Genomic DNA, 13865 nt, shown 5'->3' with positions numbered 1-13865 from the left:
AACCACGGCAAAGTCTAGAGTCCCCATCAAATTTGTCCGGCAGGGACAAGCGGAGGCCAGGAGCGGCCACTCGCTGCGGAGGAGGTGCAGGAGCTGGCGGAGGAGATGGTTGCTGCTGTACTGTGGCAGAAGTTGCTGTAGCATGGTGGTCAACTGCGACAGCTGCTGTCCTTGTTGGGCGAACTGTTGTCCAAGTTGCTCTATCTGTTGAGACTGCTGGGCGACCACCGTGGTAAGGTCAGCGACAACTGGCAGCGGGACCTCAGCGGGATCCATGGCCGGATCTACTGTTAGGATTCGGCAGGCTGGATGTGGATCCTCTGTGTCAGCGAGGGATTGGCGTGGACCGTGTCGGTGGACCGGTTCTAGGTTGCTACTGGTATTCACCAGAGCCCGCCGCAAAGCGGGATGGTCTTGCTGCGGCGGTAGCAACCAGGTCGTATCCACCGGCAACGGCTCAACCTCGCTGACTGCTGAGAAGGCGTGGGACAGAAGGACTAGACAGAGGCAAGGTCAGACGTAGCAGAAGGTCGGGGCAGGCGGCAAGGTTCGTAGTCAATGGCGATAGCAAGAGGTCAGGAACACTGGTAAGGCAAACACTATAAACGCTTTCTCTGGCACAAGGCAACAAGATCCGGCCAGGCAGTGAGGGGGAAGTGAGGTATATATGAGCAGGGAGCAGGTGGAGGCTAATTAGACTGATTGGGCCAGGCACCAATCATTGGTGCCCTGGCCCTTTAAATCTTAGAGAGCTGGCGCGCGCGCCCTAAGGAGCGGAGCAGCGCGCGCCAGGACGTGACAGCCGGGGACCGGGACAGGTGAGTGACTTGGGATGCGATTCGCGAGCGGGCGCGTCCCGCTATGCGAATCGCATCCCCGCCGGCAGTGTCAGTGCAACGCTCCCGGTCAGCGGATCTGACCGGGGTGCTGAAGATAGAGGAACGCCGCGAGCGCTCCGGGGAGGAGCAGGGACCCGGAGCGCTCGGCATAACATTTGCCCTGTACCACCTCTTTCTTCTTCCATTGGTCTCTCTCAACATGCATTGCTGGTCCTGCAAGAGACCTAAACAGATAGATCCACACTCCCCATCCACCTGTACACTTTGTACCATCATTGTGGGAGGACAGGAGCACTGCAGTCTTGGCAGCCTCCTTCACCATTTAGTCCCCTTGGCTTCTGAGGCTGTTTCCTTCATGTTGCTCTAATCTTTACGATGGACACCTTCTCTGGCAGCTCTAGGATTTTGAACACCCGAATAACAAACTACAGATTGGTTTGCCCAAGGATTCAAGAAAACCTTTACTCCAATAGGCCCATACGTGTGGGCGGTAATTGAAATGTACCCGTACTCATTGTGTCATACCTTCAGATATCTTACACATCTCAGTGAATACCTTCAAATCTACGTCTCTGAACCACCAGCTCAGGTTGAGTGGTTTATTGCAGTAGAACTTCATTCTGCGTGTGGTCACCATATATCCTGTCTTATGTATTATATTACATTATTAAATCAGATATTTTTATTAAAATTTTAAACATTTTTAAACAAAAACATTTCACATACAGTAAACCCCCTCCACCCATCCCACCCACCCAACCCACCTTACAAATAAACATTCCTTCTCTCCCTTCTGCAGCAGCAAGAATACGCTCTAGTTGTTAACCAGAGGTTTGAATATACTCTTATCCCGATGGGCATACTCCCTCACTCCTTGCACAGATAACCACAGCAAGCGGTACCTACAGGCACTCCAACAAAGCCACCAGAGAAGGATAGAAATAAAAGGACAGACAAGGAAAAAAGTTAAGCCACATACATAAATCCCCAGTATTCAAGCCAATCATACTATGGCAAGCACAGTCCGAGGGCTCACAAGCAATTATGAACCAGTCGTCGGGGGGGTCAAAATGGGTGTACCCAGGGTCCCCAAATACCATCAAACTTCCTTTCAACTTTACGCTTAATATATAACCCTTTCTCCAAGCGCACTATCTGCCTTAATCTTTTAATAAGATCAGCTACTCCCGGAGGAGACGGTCTGATCCAGAACTGCGCAATTAGTTTCCTAGCTTGATACAGCACACGTAAGATCCCTACATCTCTCATGGAAGGTTCCTTATCACAACCAATAAGGCCAAGTAAGCATGCCTTAGGTTCTCTATGCAGTGTAACCCTATAGACAGCCCTGATAAGATGTATTACATCAGCCCAATAGGTATCTAAGATGGGGCACTTCCACACCATGTGAAGAAGGTGAGCCTCCAACCCACCACACCCAGGGCAGGCAGAGTCGGACCGAACACCAATATTATGTAAGAACAGTGGGGTCTTATACACCCTGTGCAAAAAAAAAAAAACAACTGTGACAGTCTTTTAGACTCTGGCAGGGACAATGATGGGGTAAGCGACAGAACTATAGACCATTCCTCGTCACTCAGCCCACCAAGGTCTCTCTCCCACTTAGTTCGGACTGTTAAGGGGAAACATTCATGGTAAAAACTCAAGAGCTCACCGTACAGCCAAAAAATGACTCCCAGGGATTAGGTAGCGCCAACCCACCTGAAGTTTTTCCCCTTTGTAATGTCTCAAGTTTGATCCTAGCAGTCGTTCCCCCCCCCCCCCCCCACACACACCAACTGTCTGAAAAGCCGCTGTATTCTATGAAAGTAAGTCATTGCTATCCACACTGGTGAGTTCTGCAACACATATAATAACTGCGGCATTAGCACCATTTTTGTACCACTGAGATCGGCAATTTACACCAGACAGCTACCTTCTGAGAACTCTCGTCCAGCAGGGGTGTCAGATTCCAGGGTATAAAATCATGTAAAAAGTGCGTGATGTTAATACCTAAGTAAATTCCTTAACCACCTGAATATTAGAGAGGGCTATATGAGGAATACTAGGCAAAGGATCCAGGGGCATCAGTACCGACTTGTCCCAATTAATGAGCAGGCCAGAGTAGGTACCAAACTCGGTAATAATAGACATAGCAGGGGTCAGAGACCTAGATGTATCACCCAAAAATAGTAACATATCATCTGCGTAATGCGCCACTCTCTCGTCTATGGAGCCATAACGGAATCCAATTATATCAGGTGAGGATCGCAGGAGACAAGCCAGCAGCTCTATAGCTAGTGCAAAGAGTAGAGGCGACAGGGGTCACCCCTGCCGCGTACCTCTCCTCAACTCAAATGATGGGGATAGCCGTCCATTAACCCGAAGACGGGCAGTCGGGCAGTGATATAGGAGTTTAATATAAGAAAGAAACCTGGGTCCGAACCCCATAGCCCCCAGCACCTTCCACAGATAGTTCCATTCGACGCTATCAAATGCTTTTGCAGCGTCCAATGAAAAAATCGATCTATCCCCTGCGCCCTTCTGAGTCATCTGTAAATTAAGCTACACTCTCCTAATATTATCTACTGTAGATTTACCTGGCATAAAGCCAGTCTGATCCCCATGGACTAGAAATAATATAACTTTAACTAATCTGTTAGCAAGTACTCGGGCCAGCAACTTCACATCAGCAGACAGTAATGAGATTGGTCTGTAAGAACCTGCACATAAAGGGTCCTTTCCCGGTTTTGGTAAAAGTACTACAATGGCCTCCATCATGGAACGAGGCAAAGTGCCTTCCAAAGCCGCCGACCCGACCACTCGCAACAGCTGGGGCAGGAGTATCCCTGATAATTTTTTATATACAGTGGTCCCTCAACATACGATGGTAATTCGTTCCAAACGAGCCATCGTTTGTCGAATTCATCGTATGTTGAGGGATTCGTGCAATGTAAAAAAGTAACGTCATACTCCCCTGTCCCCGCTGCTCCGGACCACGTCCCGCCTCTCCCGATGGTGTCCCCGCCGCTCCCGATGGTGTCCCCGGGCCTCTGCTGGGCTCTCCTGGTTTTCTCCGGTCCTCTGCTGGGCTCTCCTGGTCTTCTCCGGTCCTCCGCTGTCTTCTCCGGTCCTCCGCTGTCTTCCGCAAGGCCTTACTGGGCCTACGTAGCGACGTCATTACATCGCTGCGTACGCCGTTCCTATTGGAAGACGGGACGGCGTGCGCAGCAACGTATTGACGTCACCGGAGAGGGCCGAGAAGACACAGGAGGACCAGCGCTGGACCCGAAGGGCACCCCGGAGCATCGTGGAGGGGTAAGTAATACTCACCGCACCACACGGGGAACATTAAGCTGCTATCCGGCAGCAGCTTAAGCATTTTGCGCTGCCGGATAGCACTTAATGCGATGGCCCCCACATAAAAAAGCATTGTATGTCGATGCTGACATCGACATGCGATGGCCTCTGAGAGGCTTTCGTATGTCGATTTGATCATATGTCGGGGCCATCGTATATCGGGGGGTTACTGTGCCTCACTCAGAAGGCCATCCGTGCCCAGGGCCTTTTCATTAGCAGCGTATTTCAGAGCTAGTTCCAATTCCTCCAGAGAGATGGGCGAGTCCAGCTTGTCCCTCTGCTCCAGAGAAAGGGAAGGATGTGATGCCTTGCCCACATATTCCGCCAAGGCCTCCTCAGTACAAGAGGTCTTGGTAGAGTAAGCCTCCTTATAAAAGTCTACCATCACACCCAAGATTTCCTCATCCGCCGTGACCTCTCTCCCCCGACCATCCCTCAAACATCCAATATACGCATCCCCCCTGCTGGGCCCGAGCAACGGAAGCCAACAATTTACCCGTACCCTCACCACACTCAAAGTAGCGCTGCTTACTAAAAAATCTCTTATGTTCGGCCGTCTCCTCCAAGTATTTAGTATAGTCACCCTGCACCCTCAGCCACACTTCCTCCGTTACAGGGGTAGGGTGCAAAACATAGCTAGCTTCAGCTTCAATTACAGACAATCTCAACTTTTCACCCCTCTCTCTGGTGAAGGACTTGTGCTTACTTATGTCCCGAATAAACCGACCACGCAGGAACGCCTTTAGAGAGTCCCAAACCATGGAGACCGAAGCCGAACCATCATTAAGGGCAATAAAGTCCCTAAGTTCCGCACCAACTATTTCAGCAGTAGTTAGCAAATGTAGCCAGAACAGGTTCAGTCTCCACAGAGGGCGCACCCCACCAGCGCCCCCTACTAAATCAATACGTAAATGGATCGGGTAGTGATCCGACAACCCCCTGGCCAAATATTCAATTTCTCTAACCAGGCCAGCCATAGCCCCATCCCCAACTGCCATGTCTATCCTGGACAGGGTACCATGTGTAGCCGAGTAACAGGAGAACAGTCTAACACTGGGATTACGGAGGCGCCACAGATCGAATAAGTCTATTTCCATCAATAGCTTAGCAAGAATGTATTACATCTTTACATTACTTGGAACAAGCTTACATTTATAACTCAGCATCAACCATGATATCTGATATCCTATCATGGCTCTTGAATTTTTACCTTAAGTTTAAGACAATCAGCATCTTCATTAGTGTTGAGCGGCATAGGCCATATTCGAATTCGCGATATTTTGCGAATATATGGACGACTATTCGTCATATATTCGCTAAATTCGCATATTCATAATATTCGCGTTATATTTTTGCATATGCGAAAATTTGCATATGCTAAAATTTGCACAAACGAAAATTCGCATATGTGAAAATTTGTCCACCAGTCTCACACAGTAGTATTAGAGCCTTCTTTAGACCACACAAGCTGGAAGCAGAGAGGGATGATCACTGTGATGTGTACTGTGAAAAAAAAAAAAAACAATATTCGGAATTACGAATATATAGTGCTATATTCGAACATTTTCGTGAATTCGCGAATATGCGATATTCGCGAAAAAAATTTGCATTGCGAATATTCGCGAGCAACACTAATCTTCATGTTGCACTAAATTATGATTATAAAGCTATCCACTCAAAATTGATGTTATTCAAATAAATGCAATGTAGAATGTATAGGTATATCACATTGTGTATGCAGGTACTATAAACACATTCAAGTTTAAACAGTAGATATGTAGTTTCTTCAATTTATTGTGACCGTGTTTCAGTAGACCAAGGCTGTTCTGTCAATCTTCCTATAAGCCCCGCCTTTCTCCTCCCATGTCACTGGTCACCACCTCTTTGAGTCTGGCTTTTTGTCTTCCCTCCGGTTTGGTTATTCCTCATTCACCCTCGAATGTCTAGGTGTCTGCCTGGATTTCTGTGTTACTTTACAAGGAGACATACAATACACATGCAACATGTAACAATACCAACATTTACAAATACTCAACGTACAACACACAGGGCCCACATTCTCACAAAAAAAAAAAATGTAAAAGAATAAAAATACACAGAGCTCTTTCGAAAATTGGGAAATATCACCTTCAATGCGCATTATTTATAATCAATAAACCATTAGCTGATTTGAAATGCTTAAGGTAATATTCATTAATTAAATAGTGATCACTTTTTAATTTATTTTATATTTTGTTTTATTTTCCTTGGCCAAACTTCTTCTCTGGTTACTCCTATAATATAATCAGACCATTACATTACATTTCCTTATACATCAGACTAACTCATCCTCAACTTTTGGACTAACTCACCTTTAACAACAATGCATACTGTTATTTGTCTACTCAAACTACTATATTCAATACCACTAAGGAACATTCTGTGGGAGATAACTGGGCAATCCTAATCAGCAACTCTATCAGTGAGGTCAGGTTACATCTGCAAAATCCACAGCCCCCTGCTTCTCATCTAGAGCCCACAGCCCCCCTTCCTGGTGGGACCTATTCATGGGCCTCCAGCTGTTGCACAACTAAAACCCCTCTCAACCCCTCCTGTACTTTAGGATATAGCTTTAAAACACTAATACATTTAAATACAGTTCTTTTTAACTAGGTCTAGTATTAGGAAGAGAAAATCGACTCCCTCTCTTCATCTGAATTAGCTAATTTAACAATAATCCATGGACACATTAAGACAAAACATGACACATATGCCACATATTCAATCAGTTGCAATGGGACCAGTTCCGGGAATCTGTTATTGCCGGGAAAATCCCTTGTACCCCCAGTCCTAGACACGATCTGCCTACAACAGTATAACAGGTGTCCTGCGCCCCCCCCCCCCCCCGTCCTAGACCACTATCTATTTACGACTCTGTCCTAAACATTCCGATGATGCTTACTTATGACATTCTCTGTCCTAAACATTACGATGCTTACTTACGACAATGTACTCCGCAACTCAACTCCCCAAGGAACAGTCCAATTCCATTTATTCACTCTCTCACATTTCATACACACTCTGGCAGTAAATAGTTACTTCATGACAGGTACAAGGTTAAAAAAAACACTGGGCGAGAAATTACCTGCCTCGGTTAGGTCACGAGCAAGTAGACTAGAGCAGCAAGATAAAACAAAGGGGGAGACAGGGGTACTTTGGCTAGGTACCAGAATGTCATACCGTACGCCTGGAGTTGATCAAATTCCGCCTGCGTCCAGCCTTTGTCCAATCTGTCCTCTCTGTGTATTGCGACTTAGCAAATGAATCCTAACACCCTGTGCCCCACTTTGATAGGCGCCACCTGACATGGATTTTATCAGTGCTCTTGTAACTATCTTACTCCCAACCAAATCCGTATACAGAATTTATATACCAAAGTAGACCGAAGTAAATCAAACGGAGCCATTGTCAGTTTCAAATGCTTCTGTTCTTTATGCTGTCCACTTGGTTATATCACCTCTGTATTTATCATAAGTTCCCACCCCCACTAGGGGGATAAGTATAGCTGTGGCACACCATATAAGGTAAGCCTTTCCTGAAAAGTTTGGCGGGCTATGCAGTCTTTGTTCAGGACCTCTAATTGATGGGAGGGGGTCAGACAGGAAGGAGCAAAATAGCATTAGGGGGAGGGGTGGCTCCTAAATGAACATTTTACGTATTCACATACCCAAGCATATATATATATATACATAAATATACATATATACATCCGTCACAACTCCATTTGATTTACTTTAGTATATACATTCTGATAATGAATTGGACGGGAGTAAGATAGTTACTAGATCACTGATAAAATCCATATCAAACCATTGTTTTAACCAGAAATGATTTTACATTTGAAGATCAATTTTATGTTCAACAAGTCAGCACCGCAATGGGCACCAATGTGGTGCCAACTTATGCAAATCTTTTCATTGCAGAGCTTGAGGAAAGCTTCATCTATTTATTGCACCACTTCCGCCATGTGCTGGGGTGGTGGCGATTCACAGATTATTTTTTTGATTTGGTTGGGCACTTCTGCCCAACTTCAAGATTTCCATACTTGAATTATCGATGAACGCATTAAATTCACCTGGACATCTTCCTCCAACAAAATTCAGTTTCTAGATACTCTAGTACAGATTTGCAAACCCTGTCTCATTGCAACCATATATGTAAAACCAACAGACTGTAACTCAGTCTTAAGATTCGACAGTGGACACCCCAAGTCCACTATTCGGTTCTTGCCAGTTAGCCAAATGATCCGGGCTAAACAAATTATCAGTTCCAAGACCCAACTTGAACCTTCCCATGAAAAAATGTCCGTTCATTTCATCAAACATGATTACCCAAAAAATCTGGTAGCCGACTGTAAATCGAGAGCTATGCAGTTGAATAGAGAAACCCTTCTACAAAGTAACAAGAAGGATTCTGTCCCCTCTAGGATAGCCTTCGATTCATCTTACTCGGATTTTTGGGTCCCTCTCCACGGACATCCGCAACCTACTTCTAGCCTGCGTCCAGACAGTCGGCCAGCAGTGCCGACAAGCAGCAGCTTCCGGAACACCGCCGCACTCGCCCACATCCTAACTGCCTGCCAGTGGTGATCACAGCAAGCGGCTCCCGTCCAGCTGCCAGCATCGGGACCACCCGCCAGCGGTGCCGATAGCCGGTGGCCCTGGAACCTCGCCACACATCACCTGCCCAGCATCAGGACCGCCTGCCGGCATTGCCCACAGACAGCGGGTCCCTGAACCTCGCCGCACATCCATTAAAGCGCATCCCAGAGTTGTGCCTGTAAATCTGCACATCTCTACAAAGTGAGCAGCATTTCAATTTTTTTTTCATCCCATCAAAGGTAACGGCATTATCAGGCGCCATCTCTGCATTTTTTCTTTTCTATACCCCCTCCAAAAGTTTAAAGGCGCTCCTTCTCTTCTGAGCATTGTAGTTTGCCCGCAGAGCACTTTACATCAACATATGGGGTATTTCCATACTCAGAATAAATGGGGTTACAAATTTTGGGAGGCTTTTTCTCCTATTACCCCTTGTGAAAATGAAAAATTTGGGGTAACCACCAGCATTATAGTGAAAAAATACATTTCTATTTTCACACCCAACTTTGGGAGACATTTGTCAAACACCTGTGAGGTGTTAAGGTTCACTGTACCCCTTATAACATTCCTTGAGGGGTGTTGTTTACCAAATAGTGTGCCATGTGTTTTTTTTTGCTATTTTGCCACCATAGAGGCTTCCAAAATGTGACATGTCCCCCAAAAACCATTTCAGCAAAATATGCTTTCCAAAAGCCAAATGTGACTCCTTCTATTCTGAGAATTGTAGTTCACCCGCAGAGCACTTGATGTCCACACATGGGGTATTCCCATACTCAGAAGAGATGGGGTTACAAATTTTGGGGGGCATTTTATCCTATTACCCGTTGTAAAAATGTAAAATTTGGGGAAAAAACTGCATTTTTGTGGAAAAAAATTTTTTTTTACACATCCAACTTTAACGAAAAGTTGTCAAACACCTGTAGGGTGTTAAGACTCACTGTACACCTTGTTACGTTCCTTGAGGGGTGTAGTTTCCAAAATAGTATGCCATGTTGTTTGTTTGTTTTTTTGCTGGCACCATGGGGGCTTCCTAAATGTGACATGCCCCTAAAAAAACATTTCAGAAAAACTCACTCTCCAAAATCGCATTGTCGCTTCTTCCCTTCTGAACCCTCTAGTGCACCCAGAGAGAATTTTACGTTCACATATGAGGTATTTCCTTACTCGAGAGAAATTAGGTTACAACGTTTGGGGGACTTTTTCTCCTTTTACCCCTTGTAAAAAATAAAAAACTGGGTCTACAAGAACATGTTAGTGTAAAAAATGGAGATTTTGAATTTTCTCCTTCACTTTGCTGCTATTCTTGTGAAAAACCTAAAAAGTTAACAAACTTTATGAATGTCATTTTGTATACTTTGATGGGTGCATTTTTTATAACGGGGCCATTTATGGGGTATTTCTAATATAAAGGCCCCTCAAATCCACTTTTGAAAATTTTGTGAAAAATTTGAAAATTGCTGCTGAACTTTGAAGCCCTCTGGTGTCTTCCAAAAGTAAAAACATGTCAACTTTATGATGCAAACATAAAGTAGACATATTGTATATGTGAATCAATATATAATTTATTTGGTATGTCTATTTTCCTTACAAGCAGAGAGCTTGAAAGGTAGAAAAATGCAAAATGTTCAATGCAAGTATCAACAAAAATTTACCACTATGTTAAAGTATAAAATGTCACGAAAAAACAATCTCAGAATCAAATTCATAAGTAAAAGCATCCCAGAGATATTAATGCTTATTGACAGTGGTCAGATGTGCAAAAAATGCTTAAGGTGAAAATGGGCTTGGTCCTTAAGGGGTTAAGGCACTTTCTGGCTTATATCTCCAGCCCTCCCCTGTGTTCCACCCTACCGCTCCACAATGGGCACACTTATCACCCTAGTACTCATCAGTGACACAGATATAGGTTAACTGAGTTGGGTGGTACATACTACATTGCCAGCGCTGGTTTGGACATCCAACTTTTTTACAGTAATCGAAGGAAAATGATGCCACATGGGTGTTTGAGAAATAATACCAGAATGTGGTTAGGTCACCTTTTGAGTGATGGCCACTTCCTGGCCTAGTGCCACAGATACTAGAAAAAGGATATGTATGATCTTCATGGTCTGGACAGCATAGCTTCTTTGTCTTTCGATGCCCTCTTGCATTGGGAGGCGTGGATCCAAGTGTTCTTTCCTCCCACTTTAACTGAAGTATCTGTGGTCAGCAAGACTTGGAATGGACCTTCAAATCTGTGCTCAAGAGGGTTCTTTCTCACAAACCTCTTTATTAGTACCCAATCACCAGGTTTCAGCTTGTGAGTTCCAGTATCTGCTTCAAGATCTGGAATAAAAGAAAACACTTGTGCATGTTCCTTAGTCAACTCTCTTGACAATGCGGTCACATAATTAGTTAGGGCATCAGATTGCATTTGTAACTGCTGAGAAGAGTAACACCCTAATCTAGGGGCAGTGCCGAACAAGATCTAATAGGGGATAGGCAATGTTCTCCTCTAGGGGTGTATCTGACACTGTAGAGGGCAATGGGTAGACAATCGGGCCAAGGCAGACCAGTTTCTTGGGACATTTTCAACATTTGAGTTTTAAGGGTATCTTTCATCTTTTCAACCTTTCCACTGCTCAGGGGGTGTGGAAAGATAAAGTGACCACCAGTTAGTCACTGTGGCTGTGAAAGCAGGTCCTTGGTCACTTTCTATAACTTTTGATACTCCATACCTATTTAATTGAGGAGTCTCTTGGCCGTGGTTTTGGCTGTCATATTGACTACTGCGTAGGCCATTGGCTATCCGGAGAACATGTCCACCACCACAAGGGCGTGTTCAAATCTTCCACTCTTTGGCATCTGGATGTGGTCGATCTGTATCCTCTGGAATGGATATAGTGGTTTTGCCAGGTGTTTCTGGAGTGTCTTCTCTGTACGGCCTGGATTACATTTTGCACAGATAGCACAGGACTTGCAATAATTGTCTGTTAGTGACGTGACCCCTAGTGCTGTATAAAATTTTTGGATGGGGGCGTTCATGAGAGTTTTTGACAGATGAACGGCACCATGTGCCCACTGCACCACTTCTGGGTACACAATTCTTGGTAAGCAGGGCTTCCTGTTATTTTCAAATAGGCCTTTCCTATTCAACACGGCCCCTTTCTGTTTCCATATTTTTTTTCTTCAGTACTTGCTGCCTCTTGAAGTTCTTTCAGCTGGGATTTTTCTATTGGTAGGGTTTGCAGGGCCAGCATCTGGGTGTTTTCCACTCTGCTTTTTACTTCCTGTAGGCCACCCGCTGCTTGTTTGGCCACAGTGTCTGCTAGGTAGTTGACCATTGCTTCCGTAGAGTTCAATCGTCCGTGGGCCTTCACTTTTAGAATTGCCGGTATTAGTAATTGTCTTAGTAATGGTCCAGTGGGGGTTCAGATCTTCTTGGGGACCTGCAGTCACGTTGATAAAGGCCGGGTTTTTGGCAATTGTAACAGACTGGAGGTGGGTGTCGTCCAGGCGGTGGGCGGTTGGTGGGGAGGTCCCCAGTCATCATAAGAGTGGTTGGCTTCTTGGTGAGAGCTTGGCTGGACTCTAAACCTTTTGCCTCTAGGAGTATGGTGTCAAGTGTCAACACTATTCCGGGCATGATAGTACAAGGCCCTTCTTTAGAGGATCCTTTAGGCCTTTGACAAAAGCAGAGGACAACATCTGTGAATGTGATTTGTTGGATAAGTAAAATCCAAGATCATGGAACAGTTGCTTGAGTCGGCGTAGAATTTTTCAACAGATTCACCTTTGTCTTGGCTAACATCATGGACACTGGTCGCTTGATCTGCTAATCTGTCTTGGGCCCATTTCAGCAGGCGCTCGCAGAAGGATGTGCCCAACTGGTAGCAAGTTTCCTTAGGAGATGTGGCTCCATAATTGGCCAGTAAGCATCCCTATCCTTAATCTGACATAGGCTCTGTATTTCCTTGAATGAAGCAGAGTAAGTTTGTTGGATTTCCTGGATCCTACGGTAGCAGGGCATTGGTTGCTTCTCCGGGTCTGGGAGCCAAGCTACAAGGGTAGCTGCTTGGGATGGGTTAAAGATAATATACATAGTATGGGCATCATGAGGGGCATTGCCTCGCATTGTATATTCCTTGGGCTGCCTTGGAGTTGATGTGGTGCCTTCAAGAGGGGTCTCAGACAGGCTCCTTGGGACATGTCGAAGGGTTTGGGTGTGGAAGGCACGGTGGTTGGTGGTAGCCAAGTGGGTGCCAGTGGGGTCCCTCGTCCTTTAGGATGGGTCCCGGGCCCATAAGGGTTTACAGAGGTGATCTGTGAGTTTGGGATTGGTGAGCTGGGGCCAGCGGGGTAGATAGGGGTAGGCCTTACGGGTGCAGCAAGATGGATGCCAAATGGTGGAGGAGGATGTAGGAGCAGCGGGTGTCCCAAGATGGCTGCTTGGGGTGGAACTGGGAATAGTAGGTGAGCTAAGATGGCCGCTGGGGGCGGAAGTGAGAGGATCTTCACTTCTGGGAATGGTAAAATGGCCTCCAGTTCTGGGTACAGAAGGGGCGGAGACTGGAGTAGCTCTGGGAACAGCAACATGGCTGTCACCAGAAGGAGAAAGCATGGGATAAATGGAGGTGGAAACTTTTGCATTATCTGGGGTTGTGATTTTAGGGTGTGGTCGGTATGCGCCGCAGCTATAAGTATCATTCCATAAGGGGTTCTGAGCACCACAATGGAAACATGACCAGTATGGATAGGGCGGTGGCTGACTACTCCCTCCGACGTTGTGTGCAGATGGTACTGAAGGTATTTCATCTGCATTTACACATTTATGATATACATACATAATCTGGTTCCCTTTTTTTTTATTTCTTGTTCCAACCGCCTCTCCTTATGCACGAACTTCACAGTGTTAAACCACGCTTCTGCTGTTTTTAGCAACTTTCTGTCTATTAATAGTCCTTGTTTATCTTTTAGTGCCTTCCTCCATTCCTCAGGCTCCATCCATGGACACAATTAAGACATGACATGACACAATCAGTTGCAATGG

The sequence above is a fragment of the Hyla sarda genome, chromosome 6 (genome assembly GCF_029499605.1).
Source record: "Hyla sarda isolate aHylSar1 chromosome 6, aHylSar1.hap1, whole genome shotgun sequence".
NCBI classification, from domain to species: Eukaryota; Metazoa; Chordata; class Amphibia; order Anura; family Hylidae; genus Hyla; species Hyla sarda.
The sequence above is the reverse complement of the archived record's forward strand: the minus strand, read 5'-3'. Positions refer to the sequence as shown.